Source organism: Oryctolagus cuniculus (assembly GCF_964237555.1).
Source record: "Oryctolagus cuniculus chromosome 16 unlocalized genomic scaffold, mOryCun1.1 SUPER_16_unloc_1, whole genome shotgun sequence".
Lineage (NCBI taxonomy): Eukaryota > Metazoa > Chordata > Mammalia > Lagomorpha > Leporidae > Oryctolagus > Oryctolagus cuniculus.
Window position 1 is genome coordinate 2,518,508 of NW_027208201.1, and position 6,788 is coordinate 2,525,295.

A 6,788-nucleotide genomic window follows, 5' to 3' on the forward strand; every position below is an offset into this window, starting at 1 on the left:
ATATTTCTGGGGAAATACACTGAGGACTGCACAGATCCTTTGTGTGGTCCTTGGGACAGAGTAGATGAATATTATACCCACTGGGGCTCGTGCTCTTGCATTGGTCTCCATCGAGGAGAATAGCTCAGCTGAGTGGTATTACTTTCCTTCTGATTAAAAAGAGAGGAGATTGACCACACGCAAACTGGGTTTTTCACTTTACGCACACTCTTGATCCTGGAGAACTAAACAGAGCTCTCTGGCCACACCCACCACAAGCCTCTAGAGATTCACTGAAAACAGACAGTCCACTTATCTACAGAGTCATAGTACAATGATAAAAGCTGACACAGTGGAAGGAAAAGAAGAAAGCAACCACTATTTCATAAAATGCAAAACAACAAATGCAAAAATCCAGGAAATAAGAAGAAGGATGAAAATATGACACTCCCAAAATAAAATGACACTTCAATACAAGATTAGGTAGAAGAAATGCAAGCAATGGAACTTAAAATACTGATGATAAGATTACATAGAAGGAATCAAAAGCAAATACACAAACTGCTGAAATCCACACAGGAAATGAAAGAAAATCTATCTCATGAAAATGAAATCTTAAGGAGGAATCAAAATGAAATGAGGAATTTAGTAGAACATGAAATTGAGATACTGAAGAGAAATCAAAATGAAATGAAGAATTCAACAGAACAAGTAAAAAATGCCATTGAGGGCATTAAAAACAGAATCAGAGAGGCAGAAGAGAGAATATTGGTCTTAGAAGACAGAGCACAAGAAAGTATACAGTCAAACCAATGACAAGAAGAGGAAATTAGAAATATAAAAAATGATGTTGGTAATTGACAGGATTGTATTATGAAACCCAACATTCAGGTTTTAGGAGTTCCTGAGGGCATGGTGAGAGAGAAAGGATTAGAAGGCCTTTTTAGTGAGATACTAGCAGAAAACTTCCCAGGTTTGGAGAAAGAAAGAAATGTCCAAGTCTAGGAAGCATACAGAACTCCCAGTAGACATGACCAGAAAAGATCCTCACCACAATACATTATAATCAAACTCACCACAATGAAACATAAGGAAAAGATTCTAAAATGTGCAGGAGAGAAACACCAGATTACTTTCAGAGGATCTCCAATTACACTCACAGCAGACTTCTCATCAGAAACCCTATAGGCTAGGAGGGAATGGAGAGCGATAGCCCAAGTACTAAAGAGAAAACTGTCATCCCAGAATATTATAACCTGAAAAGCTCTCATTTGTAAATTAAGGTGAAATAAAGACCTTCCATTGCAAAGAGAAATTGAAAGAATTTGTCACCACTCTCCCAGCTCTGCAAAAGATGCTTACAGATATGTTACACACAGAAACACAGTCCTCAATACAGAAGAAGGTCAAGGAAGAAAATCTCTCAGTAAATAATCATGGAAAGTTCAAATTATATATTAGAAATATCTTTGGAAAAAGGACAGGGCAACGTCATGACTTACCAATAGTTACATTGTATACAAATGGCCTCAACTCTCCAGTTAAAGGCCAGAGACTGTCTGAATGGATTAAAAAACAAAATACATCTATTTGCTACTTACCAGAAAGACATCTTTCCAACAAAGGAGTATGCAGACTAAAAGTGAAAGGTTGGAAAAAGTTATTCCATGCCAACAGAAACCAAAAAAAGAGCTGATGTAGCCATCTTAATATCAGACAAAATAGACTTTAACATGAAAAGTGTTAAAAGAGAGAAAGAGGGACACTATATAATGAGTAAGGGATCAATTCAACAGGAAGAGGTAACCATTATAAACATTTATGCCCATAATTACAGGGCACTGGACTATTTAAAAGATATGTTAAGTGATTTAAAGGGAGATTTAGACTACAATACAGTAGTATTGGGGGACTTGAATAATCCACTTTCAGCAATGGACAAATCAACCAGACAGAAAATCAACAAGGAAACAGCAGATTCAATTGACACTACTGACAATTGGATCTAATGAATACCTCTGAAACTTTTCATCTTTCAGTTGCAGAATACACATTCTTCTCAGCAGTGCATGGAACTTTCTCCAAGAATGACCATATGCTAGGCCATTAAGCAAGTCTCAGCAAATTCAAAAGAATCAAAATCATACAATGCATCTTGTCAGATTACATTGGAATGAAGCTGGAAATTAGCAACTCAGGAATCCCTAGAGCATATGCAAACACATGGAGACTGAATAACAGACTCATAGAAAAAATCAAAAGAGAAATTGAAAACTTTCTGGAAGCAAATAAAGATAACAACACAACATATCAAAACTTATGGGATACAGCAAAAGCAGTGTTAAGAGGAATGCTTATAGCAATAGGTGCCTACATTAAGAAATTGGAAAGGCACCAAATAAATGAGCTATCAATGCATCTCTAGGATCTTGTATAAAACACAGCAATGCAAACACAAAACTAGTAGGAGAAGAGAAATAATTAAAATTAGAGAAGAAATCAACAAAATTGAATCCAAATAATAAACGAAAGATCAGAAAAATTAAAAGTTTTTTTTAAAAAAATAATCAAAATTGACACACCCTTGGCCCAACTAACCATGAAAAGGTGAGAGAAGACCCAAACCAATAAAATTAGAGAAGAAAAAGAGTTTAACACAGAAACCTCAGAAATAGGAAAAAAAAGTCATCAGAAATTACTAAAAAGAGTTGTATGCCAACAGGCTGGGAAATCTAACAGAAATGGATAGATTCCTAGACACATACACCCTGCCTAAATTGAACTATGAAGACATAGGAAACCTAAACAGACCCATAACCAACACAGAAATGGAATCAGTAATAAACCCCCCCCCCCAACAAAGAACACAAAGAACAGCCCAGGACCAGATGGACTCACTGCTGAATTCTACCAGACATTTAAAGAAGAACGATCTACAATTCTTCTCAAGCTATTTAAAACAATCAAAAGAGGGAATCCTCCCAGATACTGTCTTTGAAGCCAGTACCACATTATTTTCTAAACCTGAAAAAGATTCAACAGAGAAAGAGAATTACAGACCAATTTCCCTGAAGAATATAGATACAAAAATCCTCAGTAAACTCGGGCCAGTAGAATTCAACAACATATCAGAAAGATTATCCACCCATACCCAGTGGGATTTATTCTTGGTATGCAGGGATGGTTCAATGTTCAAAAATCAATCAATGTGGTATCCACATTAACAAACTGCAGAGGAAAACCATATTATTATCCCAATAGATGCAGAGAAAGCATTTGATAAAATACAACACTCTTTTATGATGAAAATTCTAAACAAATTGTGTATAGAAGGAACATTCCTTAACACAATCAAAGCAATTTATGAAGAACTCATGGCCAGCATGAAAAATGTTCAAGATCATTAGCCATCAGGGAAATGCAAATCCGAATCACAATGAGGCTTTACCTCACCCTGTTAGAATGGCTTACATACAGAAATCAACTAGCAACAGATGCTGGTGAGGATGTGTGGGAAAAGGCACACTAATCCACTGTTGCTGTGAATTCAAACTGGTAGAGTCACTATAGAAGACAGTTTGGAGACTCCTCAGAAAACAGAATATAGCCATACCACACGACCCAGCCATCACACTCCTCAACATTAACCCAAGTGAAATTAAATTGGCAAATAAAAGAGCTATCTGAACCTCAATGTTTATTGCAGCTCAATTCACAATAGCTAAGACATGGAATGGGCCTAAATGCCAATCGATGGAAGACTGGATAAAGAAACTATGGATATGTATTCTATAGAATTGTGCACAGTAGTAAAAAAAATGAAATGCAGTCATTTGCAACAAAACAGAGGAACCTGGAAAAATCATGCTGAGTAAAATAAACCAGTCCCAAAGGGACAAATATCATATGCTCTCCCTGATCTGTGACAACTAACTGATCACCTAAATGGAAACCTGTAGAAGTGAAACTGACACTATGATAAGCAATGACTTGATCTACACTTGTTCTGACTTTCAAGGAACAGCTTACTATTTTATTCCTCTTAGTATTTTTTTTCTACTCAATGCCATTCTTTGAACTCTTTAATTAACACAGAATTTTTCTTAGGGGTATAAATCCAACTGAAGTGATATCCCTGTTAAAAATAGGAGTGGAATAAGAGAGATAGGAGATGTACATTTTGGCACATGCACCCTTGGACTTACCCCTAATGGTAAAGCGAAAAACGTGCCATGGGGCTCCAAATCCCATTAAGTTGGCAGATACCAATGCCATCTTACTAGGTAAATTGATCAGTTGAAGTTCATAACTGATCATAAAGGTAGGATTAAGTGTCAAAGGAATCACATAAACAAGTCCAGTGTCTGGTAATAATAACATAGAATTAAAAAGGAGAGAACGATCCCAACATGCGAACGGGATACACAGCAGACTCATATGCCCTAAACAGCACTTTGGCCTCAGAATCAGCCCTTAAGGCATTTGGATTTGGCTGAAAATCCCATGAATGCAACAGAGGCATGGAAATCCAAGATACTGTGGTAAAAAAAAAGGCCTAAATGAAGGATCTCTGTGAGTGAGATCCATTGAAAGAAGCGGCCAACAAAGAAGGAAGTACCTTTTTCTGAAGGGAGGAGAGAACTTCCACTTTGATTATGACCTTGTCTAAATAGGTTAGATGAGAGTTTGTGAACTCAAGAGGCTTCCATAGCCTTGGAAGCTCATGACAGGAGCCTCAGATGATTACTGGTGTCATAAATAAGTGTGTCAATTGCTAAATCCACAACAGAAGTCACTGTGAACTTGCACCCCTTGTAGGACCTCTGTCTTTAATGTGTTATACCTTGAGAATTATCGCTAAAACGAATCTTCAAAATTTACTTTACAAAAAAAAAACCACTTTACTTTATAGTTTGTGTGTCTGTGTGGGTGCAAACTGTTGAAATTTTACTTAGTATAGAGTTGATCTTCTGTATAGAAAGATAATTACAAATGAATCTTAATGATGAATAGATTGAGAGAGGGAGTAGGAGATGGGATGGTTTGTGGGAGGGTGGGTGGTTATGGGATGAAGAATGTAATACTTTCTCCATTTTAGTATTTTTTTTTGTTCTAGTACTATTGGTTGAACTGTAATTAACGCACAATTATTCTTAGGTGTTTAAATTTTAACTGAAAAGTGATCCCTGTTAGGAATCTGGAAAGCATTATGCTGAGTGAAATAAGCCAGTCCCAAAGGGACAAATACCATATGTTCTCCCTGATCCGAGACAACTAACTGAGCACCAAAAAGGAAACCTGTTAAAGTGAAATGAACACTATGAAAAATGAAGACTTGATCAGCCCTTGCCCTGACTGTTAATGAACAACTTAATACGTTATCCCTCTTAGCATTTTTCGTTTGTTCTACTTAATACTTTTTGTTGAATAATGTAATCAATACACAGTTATTCTTAAGTGTTGAAACTTAACTGAAAAGTGATCGCTGTTAAATATGAGTGGGAATAAGAGAGGGAAGAGATGTGCAATTCGGGACATGCTCAAGCTGACTTACCTCAAACGGTAGAGTTAGAAACATACCAGGGGATTCCAATTCAATCCCATCAAGGTGGCATGTACCAATGACATATCACTAGTCCCGCTGATCAATTTCTGTTCACAATTGATCATAATGATAGGACTAAGAGCGAAAGGGAGCACATAAAGAAGACTGGTGTCTGCAAATACTAGCTGATCAAATAAAAAAGGAGAGAATGATCCAAAATGGGAAGTGAGATACACAGCAGACCCATAGAATGGCAGATGTCCTAAACAGCACTCTGGCCTCAGAATCAGCCCTTAAGGCACACAGATCTGGCTGAAAAGCCCATGAGAGTATTACAGGCTTGGAAAGCCAAAACACTCCGGTAAAAAAAAAGGGGGGGACCTAAATGAAAGATCTACATGAGTGAGATCCCAGTGAAAAGAACAGGTCATCAATGAAGGAGGTACCTTTCTCTGAAGGGAGGAGAGAACTTCCTCTTTGACTACAAACTTGTCTAAATAAGATAAGAGTCAGTGAACTCAAAAGGATTCCATAGCCTTGGCAACTCATGACAAGAGCCTAGGGTGATTACTGATGCCATAAACAAGAGTGTCAATTTGTTAAGTCAACAACAGGAGTCACTGTGCACTTACTCCTCATGTAGGATCTCTGTCCTTAATGTGCTGTACATTGTGATTTAATGCTGTAACTAGTACTCAAACAGTATTTTTCACCTTGTGTTTCTATGTGGGTGCAAACTGTTGAAATCTTTACTCAATATATGCTAAACTGATCTTCTGTATATAAAGAGAATTGAAATTGAATCTTGATGTGAATGGAAGGGGAGAGGGAGCAAGAAAGTGGAAGGTTGCGTGTGGGAGGGACGTTCTGGGGGGGGAGCCATTGTAATCTATAAGCTATACTTTGGAAATTTGTATTCATTAAATAAAAGTTAAAAATTGTTTTGCATCATTGTTTCATAACATACATTTTCCATGAATTTTTGAAGACTTCTCATTGCATGGAGTGTATCCTTTCCATTCCTAATCTTTTTTAGTAGATCATTTGCATTCAGATTGACTCTACTTTTAGTTTCTACACATTAGAGAGAACAGGAGATATTTGCTCTCTGATTTAGATTTACTTTTCTTGTTAACTGAACAGACTACAAGTTTCATCATTGTACTGGTAATAAATCAAACTCATCAAGACAATGAACTTTCATTTTTATGTAAGTCAGTGAATTCTGTGTGTGTTGTGGCTATACTTCATCTCAATTTGTATG